Source organism: Sapajus apella, unplaced genomic scaffold (genome assembly GCF_009761245.1).
Source record: "Sapajus apella isolate SASKATOON/1434 unplaced genomic scaffold, GSC_monkey_1.0 scaffold19, whole genome shotgun sequence".
NCBI lineage: Eukaryota > Metazoa > Chordata > Mammalia > Primates > Cebidae > Sapajus > Sapajus apella.
The window spans coordinates 13720382-13738577 of NW_022436959.1; the positions used below are offsets into that span (position 1 = coordinate 13720382).

At 41.7% G+C, this 18196-nt stretch overlaps 1 protein-coding gene and 1 pseudogene across 1 annotated transcript in view; one reads left to right on the plus strand and one right to left on the minus strand.

The window, feature by feature from the left end:
• IGF2BP3 (insulin like growth factor 2 mRNA binding protein 3) overlaps nucleotides 1–18196 on the plus strand; it is a 160982-nt gene that overhangs the window by 19274 nt on the left and 123512 nt on the right. The gene's annotated exons all lie outside the window — the stretch shown is intronic.
• On the minus strand, nucleotides 4536–4601 carry LOC116557629 (annotated as a pseudogene).

Sequence of the window (18196 nt, forward strand, 5' to 3'; positions counted from 1 at the left end):
AAAAAAAAAAAAAAAAAAAAAAAAAAAGGAGATTACAGGTGAGAGCCACTGTGACCAGCCCAGTTGCTTTCAATGAAGTGTGCAGTGAGACCGTTTGATTAAGAACTGTCTCATCAAACATGGAGGACTATATAATTGTAGGAACATACTCTTCTATCATGGATGTGCTAACTCTGGCAAATCTTTGCCCATTTCATTTGTGCCCCTTTTATGTAAAAATTAGGTTAAAAGATGTGTACACATTAAGTAATTTTTATTTTTTGAGTTGGAGTGTCTCTCTGCCACCCAGGCTGGAGTGCAGTCATGCGATCTTGGCTCACTACAACCTTGGCCTCCTGGGTTCAAGCAATTCTCTGCCTCAGCCTCTTGAATACCTGAGATTACAGGCGTCTACCACCATGCCCGACTAATTTTTGTGTTTTTAGTAAAGGCAGGGTTTCACCACGTTGGCCAGGCTGGTCTGGAACTCCTGACCTTGTGATCTACCCGCCTTGGCCTCCCAAAGTGCTGGGATTACAGGCGTGATTCACTGCACCTGGACAAAGACGTCTAGGACTCAGGCTTTCTTGTACTTAGCACCTTAAATTTTGCATCGTACCTCAGAAACTAACAGTAGTTTGTTGCAGTGGAGACTTCAAGAAGGTCCGCATTTTGAGGAGGAATTTGATTAAGAATTAGCTTCCAAAAGAAGGTGCTACTTAGTTTCTGGTGCTAGCAGGGCAGACAATGAGAGAATGTGGTTAAGAGAACCTGTGGTAATAGTGGTTAAAAAACAAGAAAAATACTGGTTGAAAAGTGAGCGTTCCCCAGTTGTCCTTTCCCCCCCCCAGTTTTGCAAAAAATGAACAAGCTCTTGCTTTTTCTTTGGAGAGTTAAGTGCAGTTGAAATTTTTAGTTTCTATATTTCTTGTGTGCTAGTTTACCTATTTTTGTATTTACTGAGTTTCAGAAATGAATTCATTCCTTATATAAATTTTTAGTTTAACAATCATAGATTAAGCCCCTGTGCTCATAGTTGATTCTGTGCTAGGTTTCAGGGGCTAGAAAGAAGAGTAAGACCCTTGTCGTGAATAAATTCATGGAGTACAGTGGCTTTCATTTTGTTCTGTCTAAATTCCTGGGTGATGTTCTTCTTGTCAACAGCAATGGTGGCTCACTGTGGCAGTGATCCTAAAGGTGGGTTAAGATCTCTGCAAATAAAGAGAAATTGTAAACACGCCATAGGGTATATGTGAGATACCACAGAAACATAGGAAGAGGAAGCATTATTAGGTTTAGCCTGGGTGTTATCAGTGAGGAATACATTCAGAGAGTGATGTGAAAATAGGCAGAGGCTAATAACCATGTGTGCCAGGAGGGAAGAGGCAGAAGGGACAGCAGGAGCCACGTCAAGTAAGTGCGAAACATCCTGGGGTGTGTGTAGGAACTACAAGCTGTTTGAGATTAAAGAGGCTGGAGTGTGAGGCAGGGTGGTGATTGAGGCTGAGTGGAGAGGGCAGCTAGTGCAGCCTGCGTGCATCATGGAGTGACTGCGTTATTCTCATTCTTCGTATGTTTAACTTTCAGAGCTAAGTAGTTTAGTTGATGCCATTTAGCAAATGCTGGTTTGCGATTATCATGGGAGACTTGATACCTAGGTTAATTTTGGAATCTGCTCACCAGCGATCCCGTTGAACTTTTTTTTTTTGCTTCTTAAGTACTTCATAGGCATGGTACTGGCTATGCTTCCAAAACATTTCATGGAGTTTACAGCTGTTCTTAGGGTAACCTCTGACAGGGTAATTAAGGCAAATTGTGATACAGTAATAAGAATCTTACAATAAGGTTGACGGAGTCCATGTTATTTTTTAAGATTCACTGTGGCAAGACAGTCATTAATGGTGCTGGTTAATGCTCCTTGTATTATTTGAGTTTTGTTAAAGGCATCCCAAGTGATGTAACGAACCTTTGGAGAAAAATGTGATAGGCACTTCTGTGTGCACGTACTACTGCCTAAAGTTGGGGACAGCAGTACAGCTGGTGGGGTGGGCCAGTGGCATCTTGATTGGAGCTACACAGACCTTAGCAGGGACCTTTGCTTAGCCCTGTGGTCTTGTGCAAACTGATTAAACTCTGAGCATTTCTGTTTCTAAAATCTGTAAATGAGGGTAATAAAACCTATTGCAGAGGATTGTTGGGAATTAAATGATAACGTCTATAAAGGACTTGTTGGATTATCTGGTACTAAAGTGATACTGTCTCAGTAATAAGTTTGTATTTACCATGTGGCAATGGTAAATGAGGGATGGATGTGTCTATTCCTTGCATGATTTCATGGTGTATGGTTTGTTTCATATATACAGAGACATAGGAATATTTTACATTTCTTTGTAAAATATGGGTTATGTACTATGAATAAATTAAGAATCGGTGCTTTATATCTAGGTGTATGGATCTTAGAATCCCCAAAATGTGTTTAGTTATGAAATTATCTTAAACAAGGGAGAACATACTTAATAGACTAGGAGTTGAATTACTAATTTCAAGGAGGTAGACAGTTCAAAAATGGGCAAAGGATAAGAAGTGGCAGTTTAGAAGGGGATAGCTGAAAAGTCAATCTATGTACAAAAAGATAACCAATCTAGACTGGGCATGGTGGTTCATGCCTGTAATCCCAGTACTTGGGGAGGCCGAGGTAGGTGAATTGCTTGAGCATAGGAGTTGGAGACCAGCCTGGTCAACATGACGAAACACCATCTCTCCAAAAAATACAAAAAATTAGCCAGGCACGGTGGTGAGTGCTTGTTCCCAGCTAACTGGGGGGCTGAGGCGAGGGCATGGCTTGAGCCCAGGTTTGCACCACCGCACTCCAGACTGGGTGATGCCATGAGATCCTGTTTCCAAAAAAAAAAAAAAAAAAAAAAAAAACCTAATCTAACTAGTTATTAGGGAAGTTTCAACTATGATGACATCATTTTCTGCCTATGAAGTTGGGGAAAAATGTGTAAGATTGGCAGTATCTGGTATTGGCAAGGTTGTGGAGGCATGGCCACTCACATAGCTACAGAATAAATTGGCAGAGACTTCTTAGCACACTATTTGGCTGTATCTATTAGAACTTAAAATGAGAATACCCTTCAACTAAGTGTCATGGAAAACAACCCAGTCCTCATGGCTTTGTGCAATATGTAAGCACAGTTTTAATCAACAGTCTTGTAAAAGAGCTCCATCAAAATCACCAAGTAGGAATTGATAAAAAAGAGTCTCTAGTAGATGCGAGTCCCTAAAATTCTTAGGTTGTACTATATTACACGTCACATTTTAACAGGTATTGTACAGATAATCTGAAACTCACACCATCATCTACTTTTGAAGCAGAAAAGATCTGTAGCTCTAATTTTACTGTGAGGGACATCTTTCAGTTGCTGATCTTTGAGTTGTAGGAGGGAAGTTTTTATAAAGGAAGATAATACCGGGAGTCCCTTCATTTTGCTTTTTCTTAAAAGTGCTTTAAGGCGGGCTGGGTGCGGTGGCTCAAGCCTGTAATCCCAGCATTTTGGGAGGCCGAGGCGGGTGGATCACGAGGTCAAGAGATCGAGACCATCCTGGTCAACATGGTGAAACCCCGTCTCTACTAAAACTACAAAAAATTAGCTGGGCATGGTGGCACGTGCCTGTAATCCCAGCTACTCAGGAGGCTGAGGCAGGAGAATTGCCTGAACCCAGGAGGCGGAGGTTGCGGTGAGCCGAGATCACGCCATTGCACTCCAGCCTGGGTAACGAGCGAAACTCCGTCTCAAAAAAAAAAAAAAAAAAAAGTGCTTTAAGGCTAGGATGCTTGGCTCAGGCTTGTAATTCCAACACTTTGAGAGATCATTTTAGCTAGCACAGCCAAAAACCCATGTTTATTTGTTTTTTGTTGTTGTTTGTTTTGTTTGATACAGAGTCTCACTCTGTTGCCCAGGCGGGAGTGCATTGGCATGATATCGGCTCACTGCAATCTCCGCCTGCTGCGTTCAAGTGATTCTCATGCCTCAGCATCCTGAGCAGCTGGGATTACAGGAGGGTGCCACCATACCCAGCTGATTTTTGTATTTTTGGTAGAGACGGGGTTTTACCATGTTGCCCAGGCCGGTCTTGAACTCCTGACCTCAAGTGATCTGCCTGCCTTGGCCTCCCAAAGTGCTGGGATTACAGGCATGAGCCACCGTGCCTGGTAAACCCATGTCTTGTTTTTTTTGGAGATGGAGTCTTGCACTGTTGCCAGGGCTGGGGTGCAGTGGTGTGATCATGGCTCACTGCAATGTCCGCCTCCTGGGTTCAAGGATTCTCTTGCCTCAGCCAGTAGCTGGGATTATAAATGCCAGTCATCACACTTGGCTAGTTTTTTTGTATTTTTAGTACAGATGGGGTTTCACTATGTTGGCCAGGCTGGTGTCAAACTCCTAACCTCGTGATCTGCCTGCCTTGGCCTCCCAAAGTGTTGGTATTATAGGTGTGAGCCACCATGCCCAGCCCACAAGTGGTAGCTTTTTTTTGGGTGGGGGGGATGGGGTTAGAGTTTTACTGGTGAACACTGGAAAACCACCTGCTAGACAAATTCTAAAAGAGCTGTAACCCCAAGTGGTAGCTTTTTAAAAGGCTAGTTGCAGTGTGGAATCTGAAATGATATCAGTGAATTTTTCTTGTACTTGTTACAAAAACAGAATCCATTGATTCTCTTGTTCTTTGAAAGAATCTTGATCCACAAGAATTGGGAAGCTGTCAAAGCTCATTGGTAATAGATAGAAGTTTCTGAAAATACTAGGTTTTTTACTGAAAAGCTCAAATTTAGTCACTTGGCAACAAATACTTCAGGAAAATAGTTTTACCTGAAGTGACAAACTCATTTTATTCCTTTTTTGAGAAAATAACTGCCCAGATACTCAAGCTTTTAAGTAACTACATTTTGCCTGTGTGTACTTAGGTAGAGATGGTGCTTGACTGGTTGTCTTGCAACTCAAACAATTGCACAGTGCTTTTTGTCCAGACAGCCAGTATAGGTAGCAGAAGTGCTTTATGCATACTTCCCTTTCTTTATACACATTGTAAAAGGATGTATACTCAAGGGTTGATATTAGGACTTTTTAAAAAAGTTGGGATAATTCTTCACTGCAAGTGCCAGAGAAGAATACTGTGACTGCTAGTACAGTTCAGTGCCACTGTGTTGCTTCATGCTAAGGACCAGAAGCTTTGCTGATCATTGATTTTATTCTATCAGTGCAAATACAACACAGCAGAAAAGGCAAATAACATCTTGGTGTTATTAGGAAGATAGTCTTAACTTCTTGAGCCTCCTGAAAGTGTGTCAGGGGTTCATTATACCGTACTTTGAGAATGGCTGCTCCACTCTGATGTGTGGTTTAAAATTGGATCAGGTGGCCAGGACTTTGGGAGGCTCATGTAGGTGGATCACTGGAGGCCAGGAGTTCGAGACCAACCTGGCCAACATAGTGAAACCCCATCTCTACTAAAAATACAAAAAATGAGCCGGGTGTGGTTGTGCATGCTTGTGGTACCAGCTACTCAGGAGGCTGAGGCACAAGAATCTCTTGGGCCTGGGAGGTGGAGGTTGCAGTGACCCAGTGCCACTGCACTCCAGCCAGGGTGACATAGTGAGATTCCCTACACCCCTTCCCCCAAAAAGGAAAAAAAATTGGGTCAAGGATTCTTTGTGAATGTGTATTTACATCATAGCAAGAGCAAGTGAGGATTTTATGCAATTCCATGGCATATATTAGCCCCATTAGGGAAGTCAGTTTGGAAAAAAAAAAAAAAAGCTAATAAATAGGTATAGGAAGAAGAGAAGCAAATGAAAAAATATCAAATTCTAAACAAAAAGAAGAAAAACCTAGGTATATGAAAGATAAAATATTGCCAGGTCTGATGTATCACACTTATAATCCCAGCTCTTTGGGAAACTGCAGCCTAGAGGATTGTTTGAGCCCAGGAGTTCAAGACTAGCCTGGGTAGCCAGGTGCAGAGGCTCATGCCTGTAATTCCAGCACTTTGGGAGGCCAAGTCAGGCAGATCACTTGAGGTCAAGAGTTCAAGACCAGCCTGGCCAACATGATGAAACCCCATCTCTACTAAAAACACAAAACAATTAGCCAGGTGTGGTGGTGTGTGCCTGTGAACCCAGCTACTCAGGAGATTGAGGCACGAGATCATTTGAACCCAGGAGGGGGAGGCTGCACTGAGCCGACATCAGGCCGCTGCATTCCAGCCTGGGTGATAGAACAAAACTCCGCCTCAAGAAAAAAACAAACAAAAAAAAGACCAGCCTGGGCAACATAGTAAGATCCCATCTCTACCAAAAAAAATTAAAAATTAGCCAAGTGTGATAGTGCATACCTGTAGTGCCAGCTACTTGGGAGGCTGAGGTGGGAGGATTGCTTGAGCCTGGTGAGCTGCAGTGAGCTGTGATTGTGCCACTACCCCCCGCCCTGGGTGATAGACTGAGATTCTGTTTCTAAAATGTATTTTTAAAAAGATAAAATATTTAGGACAAATAGTTGATGACTGCTGAAAACAACTACACATGAGCAAGATGAAATGAATTTGGACATTGGGGCATCTACGCTTAGGTTCCTCAAACCAATGTGAACTTTACATGTTGACAGCAGGTCATGCCTAAGGAAATGAACAGCATTTGTTTTCTTCTTTGATTCCTCAAACTTTAACAAAATCTAACTAGGATTTCAGGACCCCATCAACATTTCTTTTGATAGTTTACGTTTTGAGGCTGAAACCTTGTGGTCACTCATTGTATTTTTAAGGATGACCAAATGGAGAGTCCAGCCTCTGACATACTTCAGAAAGCTTTCCTTGGCCTGGGTAAATGTTAAATGTAGAAAATAACTAGCTGGCTTTTATCACTGGATAGGTTCTTGTCTTTTTTTATTTTTATTTTTGATACTGAATCTTGCTCTGTCACTCAGGCTGGAGAGCAGTGCTGTGACCATGGCTCACTGCAGCCTTGAACTCCTGAACTCAAGGGATCCTCCCACTGCAGCCTCCTGAGTAGCCGAGACTACAGGCACATACCACTAGGCCTAGCTGATTTTTAAATTCTATTTGTAAAAACAAGATCTCACTGTTTTGCCCAGGCTGGTCTTGAACCCTGAGCTTAGGTGGGTCTGCCTGCCAAATCCCAGCCTCCCCAAGTGCTGAGATTGCTGGCTTGAGTCCCTATCCCCAGCCTGTTTGGTCTCTTTTAATCTGGGACAGTTCCTCTGTCTTCATTTGTTTTTTGTTTTTGTTTTTCGAGACAGAGTCTTGCTCTGTCACCTAGGCTGGAGTACAGTGGTGCGGTCTTGGCTCATTGCAACCTCTGCACCCAGGTTCAAGCAATTCCCACTCCTCAGCTTCCTGAGTAGCTGAGATTACAGGCACACACACTGTGGCTGGCTAATATTTTTGTGTTTTTAGTAGAGACGAGGTTTCACCATGTTGGTCAGGCTGGTCTTGAACTCCTGGCATCAAGTAATCTACCCACTTTGGCCTCCCAAAGTGCTGGGATTACAGGCATGAGCCACCTGTAATCCTTAATTTGTTTTTCGTTTTTGTTTGAGATGGAGTCTTACTCTGCCATCCAGACTGGAGTGTAGTGGTGCTATCTCAGCTCACTGCAACCTCTGCCTCCCGGGTTCAAGCGATTCTCCTGCCTCAGCCTCCCGAGTAGCTGGGACTACTGGCCCACGCCACCACATCCAGCTAATTTTTGTATTTTTAGTAGAGATAGGGTTTCACCATGTGGCCAGGATGGTCTCAATCTCTTGACTTTGTGATTTCACTCACCTCAGCCTCCCAAAGTGCTGGGATTATAGGCATGAGCCACTGCGTCCAGCCCCTTTATTTGTTTTTAATGACTTTCCTGCTTTTGAGGAGGATAGGCTTGTGGAATGTCCCTCAATGTGAGTTGGATTTGTCTGATGTCTCCCATGGTTAATATCAGGTGAGTCTTTGTGTGAGTGTGTGTGTGTGTGTGTGTGTGTGTGTGTGTGTGTGTGTGTGTTTGTGTGTCAGAGAGAGAGAGAGAGAAAGAGAGAGAGATAGGGGTCTCGCTCTGTTGCCCAGGCTGGAGTGTGGGGGCCTGATCTCAGCTCACTGCAACCTCTGCCTCCCAGGTTCAAGCGATTCTTCTGTCTCAGCCTCCCAGCCTCCCAAGTAGCTGAGATTACAGGAGCCTGCCATCACGCCCGACTAATTTTTTGTATTTTTAGTAGCTATGAGGTTTCACCATGTTGGCCAGGCTGGTCTCGAACTCCTGACCTCAAGTGATCTGCCTGCCTCAGCCTCCCAGAGCACTATGATTACAGGCGCGAGCCACCGTGCTCGGCACCAGGTGAGGCATTTTGGATGGAATTTTCTCAGAAGTGATATTGCTTTTGGTGTATCTCATCTGGAGGCACATGGTATTTGTTGACTTGTTTCAGTAATGATGGTAACTTTGACCAGTTGGTTAAGGTAGTGACTGCCATGCTTCTTCAGGGTGAAATTACTTTGGTTTTCCTTTGTAAAAAGAACCTTGTGGGAAGATATTTTGAGACAGTGTGAAAATCCTGTCTCTCATAATACTTCGACTAATTTTAGCACCCATTGATGATTCTTGTCAGCAACTGTTATTGCTACTATAATGGCTGTCAAATGGTGGCTTTCTACTTCTGTTTATTTTTTCTACATTTATTATTTGTGTTTTATTGTTTTTGAGACAGTCTTGCTCTGTCACACAGGCAGCAGTACAGTGGTGCGATCTCAGCTCACTGCCACCTCTGCCCCCTGGGCTCAAGTGATTCTCCTGCTTCCTGAAGAGCTGGGATTACAGGTGCCTGCTGCCATGCCTGGCTAACTTTTTGTATTTTTATAGAGACGAGGTTTTGCCATGTTAGCCAGGGTGGTCTTGAACTCCTAACCTCAGGTAATCCACCCACCTCAGCCTCCCAAAGAGCTAGGATTTACAGGTGTGAGCCACTGTGCTGGGCATCTACAGTTTTTATTATTTGGAATAAACTTTCTCCCCAGTTTACTTTGTTGATCTTTTTTTTTTTTTTTGAGACGGAGTTTCGCTCTTGTTACCCAGGCTGGAGTGCAATGGCGTGATCTCGGCTCACCGCAACCTCCGCCTCCTGGGTTCAGGCAATTCTCCTGCCTCAGCCTCCTGAGTAGCTGGGATTACAGGCACGCACCATGCCCAGCTAATTTTTTGTAGTTTTAGTGGAGACGGGGTTTCACCGTGTTGACCAGAATGGTCTCGATCTCTTGACCTCGTGATCCACCCGCCTCGGCCTCCCAAAGTGCTGGGATTACAGGCTTGAGCCACCGCGCCCGGCCTGATCTTAATATAGACTAATGGATTCTTATTGCATAGATTGTAACATGTTACAGTCATTATTTTATTGCTCAGACTGTGGAAGTGAGGTTTTTAAAGTTTATTAACATGGTGATAGTATTCTGAAGGCAGTGATTCAGCACAGATGGAAAGATTATTATGATCATCTAACGTCCAAAATATTAGATGAAGGCTTTGCTTGTGCTTCATTTCATTTTTCTTTTACTTTTGTTTTGTGCATCCTTTAGACGAGCAGCTTTGTACTTATTACAGACTTATCTACCTAAATGTATTAAATCTAATACTTCTCTGGGGATATTTTACAGCTAGTGAAAATAAGATCATTATTCATATTCGCGATGCATTGTCTTAAATTCAGATACTGCCCTCTGTACTTAAACATAACTATTAAATGTTGTATATGTCACTTATGGTCATTGTTAATCACCTGCAAGTTATTTTTTTCTATACTAGTCTAACTTTAGCTCATGATCATGCATTTTTCCCCAATCTGTTGCATTTTGATGCGCTGTCTCTAACAATAACATCAGTGAAGCATTGTTAAACACTTCTTCAGTGTTCCTATTTATTCTTAGGTCTCTTGATGAATAATGTACATACCAAAACAAATCTAATGCAATCCTAAGGTATTTTCTTGAGTTACACAGTATGTATACAAAACATCCACAGGAACTAGTTAGTTTTTTTTCTAAATTAATTAAGAAGCTTGGAAGATTTTAGAAAAATAATGCACATGGCAAAATTTAAATGATAATTCATTTTTCTCCTTCCTCCAATGCAACCACTGTGCAGTTTATTATGTTCCTTTAGGAAACATTTATATGTATATGTGAGCATCTATGAATGTATGCTTTTTAGAAAAAATACGACTTAGCTCCCCACTTTACTGTTTTATTTATTGTTGTTTTTTAGAGATAGGGTCTCACTCTGTCTCCCAGGCTGGAATGTAGTGGTGCGGTCATAGCTCAGTGCAGCCTCTAAATCCTGGGTTGAAGTGATCCTTTCACCTCAGCCTCCTGAGGAGCTGAGACCACACCTGGTTAATTGTTTTCTTTTTTGTTTAGTAGAGATGGAAACTCTGTTGCCCAGAGTGGTCTCCGAACTTCTGGCTTCAAATGATCCTCTTGCTTTGGCCTCTCAGATTGCTAGGATTATAGGCATGAGCCACTGAACCCAACTACCTCACTGTTTTCAAAAGCAATTTATTTTTTTCAGACAGAGTCTTGTTCTGTCGCCCAGGCTGGAGTGCAGTGCCGTCTCTCTCACCACAACCTCTGCCTTCCAGGTTCAAGCTATTTTCATGCCTCAGTCTCCCAAGTAGCTGGGATTACCAGCACCTGCCACCATGCTGAGCTAATTTTTGTATTTTTTAGTAGAGATGGGGTTTCAGCATTATGGCCAGGCTGATCTTGAATTCCTGGCCTCAAGTGATCCAGCCACCTTGGCCTCCCAAGGTGCTGGGATTAGAGGTGTGAGCCACTGTGCCTGGCCTAAGAAGCAATTTTAAAGGTTCTTTGGAAGGCGGAATGGAGAATAATTGCAGTAATACATAGTATGTTAAAATACTGTTAAAGTAGTGGACTTGATTTAGGAGTAGAGTATATTTACCCATATGTGGGCCAATAATACATTATAACCTATTTAAACATCTTGTCGTTAATAGGATATTAGTAATATCTTAGATTTCATTATTAGTACTTGTTAAAGATTATTCTGATTTTCAGGAAACTCCGGCATGTGGTTTACCCCTATCATCAATTATGATGGAAAAAAGAAATGTGTTGTGCAATGTTTAACCAAAAATAAAAAAAGAACAAAACCCCCAAACCTCTGAAAACCTTATAGCAGTCTTTTTAAATAGCATATGCATGACACATTGTATTAACTGGAACTTGTTCAGTTTGCTAAATTTAATTCTAATGGTGTCCTTTTTTAAAACTTGCTGTAAGTTTCTTCAGAAATCTTTTTTTTTTTTTTTCTCGAGACAGAGTTTCATTCTTGTTGCCCAGGCTGGAGTGCAATGGCATGATCTCAGCTCACTGCAAAGTCCGCCTCCCGGGTTTAAGCAATTCTGTTGCCTCAGCCTCCCAAGTAGCTGGGATTACAGGCTTGCGCCACCATGGTTGGCTAATTTTATATTTTTAGTAGAGATGGGGTTTTACCACGTTGGTCAAGCTGTTCTAGAACTCCTGACCTCAAGTGATTCCCTACCTTGGCCTTCCAAAGTGCTGAGATTATAGGCATGAGCCACTGCGCCTAGCCCAGAAAATCTTGTATATATTATTTTTAATTTTGCCTATTATTATTATTATTATTGAGATGGAGTCTCACTCTGTAGCCCAGGCTGGAGTGCAGTGGCAGGATCTCAGCACACTGCAATCTCTGCCTTCCAGGTTCAAGAGATTCTCCTGCCTTAGCCTCCCAAGTAGTTGGGATTACAGGTGTGTGCCACCACACCCAGCTAATTTTTGTATTTTAGCAGAGACAGGGTTCCACCGTGTTCGTCTTGATCTCTTGACCTTGTGATCTGCCTACCTCGGCTTCCCAAAGTGCTGGGATTACAGGTGTGAGCCACCGTGCTCAGCCCAAGTTTTGTGTTTTTAGTAGAGATGGGGTTCCAAAATGTTGGCCATGCTGGTCAACATGATGAAACCCTGTCTGTACTAAAAACAAAAATTAGCCAGGCATATTGGCACACACCTGTATTCCCAGCTACTCAGGAGGCTGAGGCAGGAGAATTGCTTGAACCCAGGAGGCAGAGGTTGCAGTGAGCTGAGATTGTGCCACTGCACTCCAGCCTGGGTGACAGAGCAAAACTCTGTCTTAAAAAAAAACAGGCCTGGCACGGTGGCTCAAGCCTGTAATCCCAGCACTTTGGGAGGCCGAGGCGGGTGGATCACGAGGTCAAGAGATCGAGACCATCCTGGTCAACACGGTGAAACCCCGTCTCTACTAAAAATACAAAACATTTGCTGGGCATGGTGGTGCGTGCCTGTAATCCCAGCTACTCAGGAAGCTGAGGCAGGAGAATTGCCTGAACCCAGGAGGCGGAGGTTGCGGTGAGCCGAGATCGCGCCATTGCACTCCAGCCTGGGTAACAAGAGAGAAACTCCGTCTCCCCCCCCCCCCCAAAAAAAAACAAAAAAAAAAAAACAAACAAAAAATTATTGTTTAAATATGTAGACCTGATTGATACATTTTTCTTTTGGTAATGGATGATTGGTGTTTCAGTATTTAACTTTTTCAAAATAAGTTTTTAATTTAATGACAGTATAATTTAAAATATTAAAGTTTCACTAAACTGCTTCCAAATGGTTTGACTAAACCTAAAATTCTAGTTACCTGGTTTTATGGTACATTTTAATTTGGTTTACATACTGCCACCATAAATCTCTGAATTTACTAAAGGACTAGATGGACATTTTAGTAAAATAACATCTAAAACAAATGTTTTTGACTTAAAATTGAAACTATAACTTCTTAAAATCCGGAGATTGGTCTCAGCAAAGTCTGAGTATAATATGTTATTTCTTGTTATTTTAAAAATTAAGAAAACAGGCCAGGCTTGGTGGCTCAAGCCTGTAATCCCAGCCATTTGAGAGGCCGAGGTGGGCAGATCGCCTGAGGTCAGGAGTTGGAGACCAGCTTGACCAACATGGCAAAACCCTGTCTCTACTGAAATGTAGAAATTAGCCAGGGGTGGTAGTGGGCGCCTGTAATCCCAAGCTACCCGGGAGGCTGAGGCAGAATAATTGCTTGAACCTGGGAGATGGTAGTTGCAGTGAGCCGAGATCAGGCTCCTATATTCCAGCCTGGGTGACAGAGCATGACTCTATTTAAAAAAAAAAAAGAAAACACAAAAATGGAATGTTACTCGGTATTATTGACCTTGTATAAAACATAAGATGACATTAATCCATACACAACTGATAATAGATCTGCTTTAAGGGATTACATTTTAACATTCAAGTTGAAGTTTGCCGTTTCACTTCTGTTGCTTATTTGTAGCTTCATTTTCTTTCAACTTATATTTTGAGCCCTGACAATGACAACCATTATGCCTAGGTGCTAGGGAGTTAGAAAAGCATTAACTTCGCCAGGTGAGGTGGCTCACACCTGTAATCCCAGTGCTTTGGGAGGCTGAGGGGGTGGATCACGAGGTCAGGAGTTCAAGACTCAGCCTGGCTAAGATGGTGAAACCCTTTCTCTACTAAAAATATAGAAATTAGCCGGGCACGGTGGTGGGTGTCTGTAATCCCAGCTACTTGGGAGAGTGAGGCAGAGAATTGCTTGAATGCAGGAGGCGAAGGTTGCATTGAGCCGAGATCGAGCCACTGTACTCCAGCCTGAGTGAGAGAGCGAGACTCCATCTCAAGAAAAAAAAAGCATTAACTTCAGTTTTAAAAGAGAAAAGTCAACATTTTATAGTAATCTTATTCAATTTAAAAACAGATTTATGTGAATGATACAAGTATAATATTTTTAACTGTCATAATTGGTATTTAAATGCTTAGCTGAACTGAGTTTTCACACTCTGTGATGAGGTACTTTGCAATTTCTGGAAGAGGTTGGAGCAGTTAAGGTTCTGTGAGTATTTTTCTTTTTTTCTAAATTTATGGAATTTTAACATGTGTGTCTTTATTTTTTGTAGAGGTGTGGTCTCACCATATTGCCCAGGCTGGTCTTAAACTCCTGGCCTCAAGCGATCCTCCCACCTTAAGATGTGTATCTTGTTAGAAGTAAATCAGATCTGATGGTTTTGATGCCATTTATTCAGTCTCAAAACTGCCATGACTCTTTTACAGGCTCTTGAAATGGTAGACCAAAAAATACTTTCAGTTTATTATTTCCTATTCTTTTCTGCTTGTAGGATCCTGCAACTAATTTTTTAGTTACTTATTTTCAATATTTAAAGCCTACCCTAGTCCCAGCATACCTAAAGTTGTAAACATAGGGGTAAATAACTATTTAAATGATGTCCGATAGATAAATCTATAGAGGAGGGATTCAGAATCCCAAATGCTTGTAACTGATACTGTATTTTTGCGTTCAAGGTTTAATCGTCAGTAGAGTAGGCTTAAATTTGTGTATGTATATGTTGTAGGACCTCTTAGAAAAAAGCTAAAACACTCTAGCCCTAGTAGAGCCTGTGTAAAAATAAATATGACCTGATATGCGGACAGATGGCTGGTGGTTAGGGGTGTGTTGGAGTCCTGGTGTGCCACTCCCCCAATGGACAGTCTGTCTGGATCGCTTATGTTTGCACTTGTTTCTACTAGTCTGTCTTCAGGCAGTTATTAAAGTGCTTGGCTGTTTAACACATTCTTAAAGCTTATGCATTTCGAAAACACTGATTTCAACATTTTTACAAGGTGTTAAGGCCCATCCCACTAAAGTGTAATACCCTATACAGATTGCTGATAACAGTTTTATAAAGCTTTATTTTGAGACAGTCTCTCTCTGTTGACCAGACTGGAGTGCAGTAGCACAGTCTCTGCTCACTGCAACCTCTGCTTCTTGGGTTGAAGCAATTCTGTCTCAGCCTGCTTAGTAACTGGGATTAAGGGTGCATGCCACCATGCCTGGCTACTTTTTGTATTTTTAGTAGAGATGGAGCTTCACCATGTTGGCCAGGCCAGTCTGGAACTCCTGACCTCAAGTGATTCACCTGTCTTGGCCTCCCAAAGTGCTGAGATTACAGGTGTAAGCCACTGCTCTCAACGGCTAATTGTAAAGCTTTCCAAAAAAGAACTAGGAGGTTTGGCAGAGAGGAAGGGGCCATTTTAAATGTTGGTGGTTCTGTATAGAGAAAGCCTGAGGGCTGCTAGATGTGCTCTGGGTACTCTTGAGCATGGGTATTATGCGAAGGTGAGAGCTGTTTGCTTGTTTTTGGTGATTGGTGCCCCCACCCAAGATTCTTTACTTACGTTAAACATGTTGACCAGTTATATCAACATTGGACAGGAGACCAAGAGTGTCTTCCTTTGAGAGACTTGTATCCTCCACGAGATTGGTTGGTTATATGTTAAATTCACAGGTGTAATGTATGTTGTGTAATCACATTGATTATAAACATGATATCACAACCTACATTATCATTATAGCGGACAGAGTTTAAACTTGCCACTTTTTATTTTATTTTGAGGCAAGGTCTGTGTTACTGGGCTGGAATGCAGTGGCATTATCATAGTACACTGCAGCCTCAAACTCCTGGGCTCAATGGATTCTCTTGCTTCAGCTTCTTGAGTAGCTGGGACCACAGGTACCTGCCACTGCGCCCGGCTAATTTTTAAAATTTTTGTAGAGATGGAGTCCCACTTTGTTGCGCAGGCTGGTTTTTAGCTCCTGGGTTGAAATGATTCTACTTTGGCATCCCAAAGTGATAGGATCACAGGCGTGAACCACCTTTCCTGGCCTGAACATGTCATTTTTAAATTGAAATAGAAAAATATGTAACATTTTAACAACTGTAATGGTGGAAAGTAGAATAATTGAATTAGCAGTTCAGTCTTAGGAGTTTATTAAGTAGATTTTACCACTATTGCTACTGGAAATCTGTCATCTTTTCTCAGGATGTAAGTTAACTGGAAGTATGACATAGTTATTGAAGTTTTAAAGGACCACAACTAAGGTTATAACTAAATTTAATTTTTTTCTCTGTCACTCAGGCTTGAGTGCAGTGGCACGATCTTGGCTCACTGCAACCTCTACCTCCCAGGTTGAAGCAATTCTTCTGCCTCAGCCTCTCAAGTAGCTGAGACTACAGGCGAGTGCCACCATGCCCAGCTAATTTTTTGTATTTTTAGTAGAGATGGGGTTTCACTGTGTTAGCCAGGATGGTCTCGACCTCCTAACCTCATGATCCACCCGTCTAGGCCTCCCAAAGTGCTGAGATTACAGCTGTGAACCACCACACTGGCCTATTTAACTAAATTTTAAAAGATTATTTTGTCAGCCTAACGACCATTTTAAAGCATGTGGGGTCCTTGAAATGACTTCGCAGTAGAAAAGAATTTAAATTTTTTTTTAAATGAGATGGAGTTTTGCCCTTGTTGCCCAGGCTGCAGTGCAGTCGCATGATCTCTGCTCACTGCAACCTCTGTCTCCTGGGTTCAAGCAATTCTTCTGCCTCAGCCTCCAGAGTAGCTGGGACTGCAGGTGTCCGCCAGCATGCCTGGCTAATTTTTGTATTTTTAGTAGAGACGGGGTTTCACCATGTTGGGCAGTCTGGTGTCGAACTTTTGACCTCAGGTGATATGCCTGCCTTGGCCTCTCAAAGTGCTGGGATTACAGGCATGAGCTACTGTGCCCGGTCCCCCCAGCCCCCCCAATTTTTTTTTTTTTTTTAATAGAGTGGTAGTCTTGGTATGTTGCCCAGGCTGGTTGAAGGGAACTTCTTGAAACACCATATGCATTGGATCTTTTGTCAGTTAGTGCAGTTATTTGCCTCACTCATCTTAGATGGTGGTTGAGGTTGGATGTATGCCTTGAAATGATCTATGCTGATTGTGACCTCCTTAAGTCTTCTTTATAAAATTTGAATGTGGCCCAGCATGGTGACTTGGTGGCTCATGCCTGTAATTCCAGCACTTTGGAAATGCCAAGGCAGGTGGATTACTTAAGCCCAGGAGTTTGAGACCAGCCTGGCCAACATGGAGAAAAAACCTTATCTTTATGAAAAATACAAAAATAACTTGAACCTGGGAGGGTGGAGGTTGCAGTGAGCTGAGATTTTGGTACTGCACTTCAGCCTGGGCGGCAGAGCCATACTCTGTCTCAAAAAAATTAAAATTTGAAAGTAAGTTTGATAATTTCTAGTGTTTCCTCCAGGAGATTGGGATTCATGTTATTATATTGAATAATTTTCCTGAATATCTGTGTAAGTGGATTTTATTTACACAGAAGACAAATAGTAAACATCTAAGATAAAGGTAGATGTGGCATGGACATTGGAGGTATGAGTTTGAATTTTGCTTTTTATTGACTTGCTTTTTGAATTTGGTTAAAATAATGCCTGAGGCTGTTTCCTTAAACTATAAAATGGAGTCTTAAATTACCTCACTTGTTTGGTGTCAGGGTACGGTGGAAATGTATTTCACATGCTTGGTACGCCTTACCCATAAGGAGTCACTGAATGGTTTTTTACTTTTGTTCTCAATATTGGTGAAATAAGTTTGTTGCTAAATTGTAATTGTGGCAGAAATAATCTGGAAATGATTAAGCTTCTTGTATGTTAATGACTTTGTTTTACTGGTTAGAAGATGTAACTTTTCATCTACAGCAGCTCTTTTGGTTCTATCAGAATTAGCATAAATGGAATTGTGCAGACCTGTCTTAATGTAACAAAGGATTTCATTTTAACAGTCCAGATAATTTTATTAATATACATTATTAAGTTATAGAACAAACTTTAGAAAGTATCCTATATTTGCTTTTTTTTTTTTTTTTGAGAGATAAAGTCAAAAAACATTTAAAATGGAAATATTGTATAAAACATTTAAAATGGAAATATAAACCAAATGGGCTGTATAACTCTACCTCTGGGAAACAGTCTTCAAGCTTTTGTTGGTGAGATTATTGTAGTTTCTAAAGTTGATGAGAAGGTGGTATAATTTGATCATAATCAACTGCAACTTTCCCACGAGCAAAAAAACACACAAATCTGCCTTGTCTAAGAACCACATCCACTTAGCAGTAATGTGATATAAAAACTGTTAACGTAGACATACCCCATATTCAAAATACAGCAGTTTTATCTTAAAACACCTCTTCTTGCAGGTACAGTTCACTTAGTGATGGTTACTTTTTTTTTTTTTTTTTTTTGGG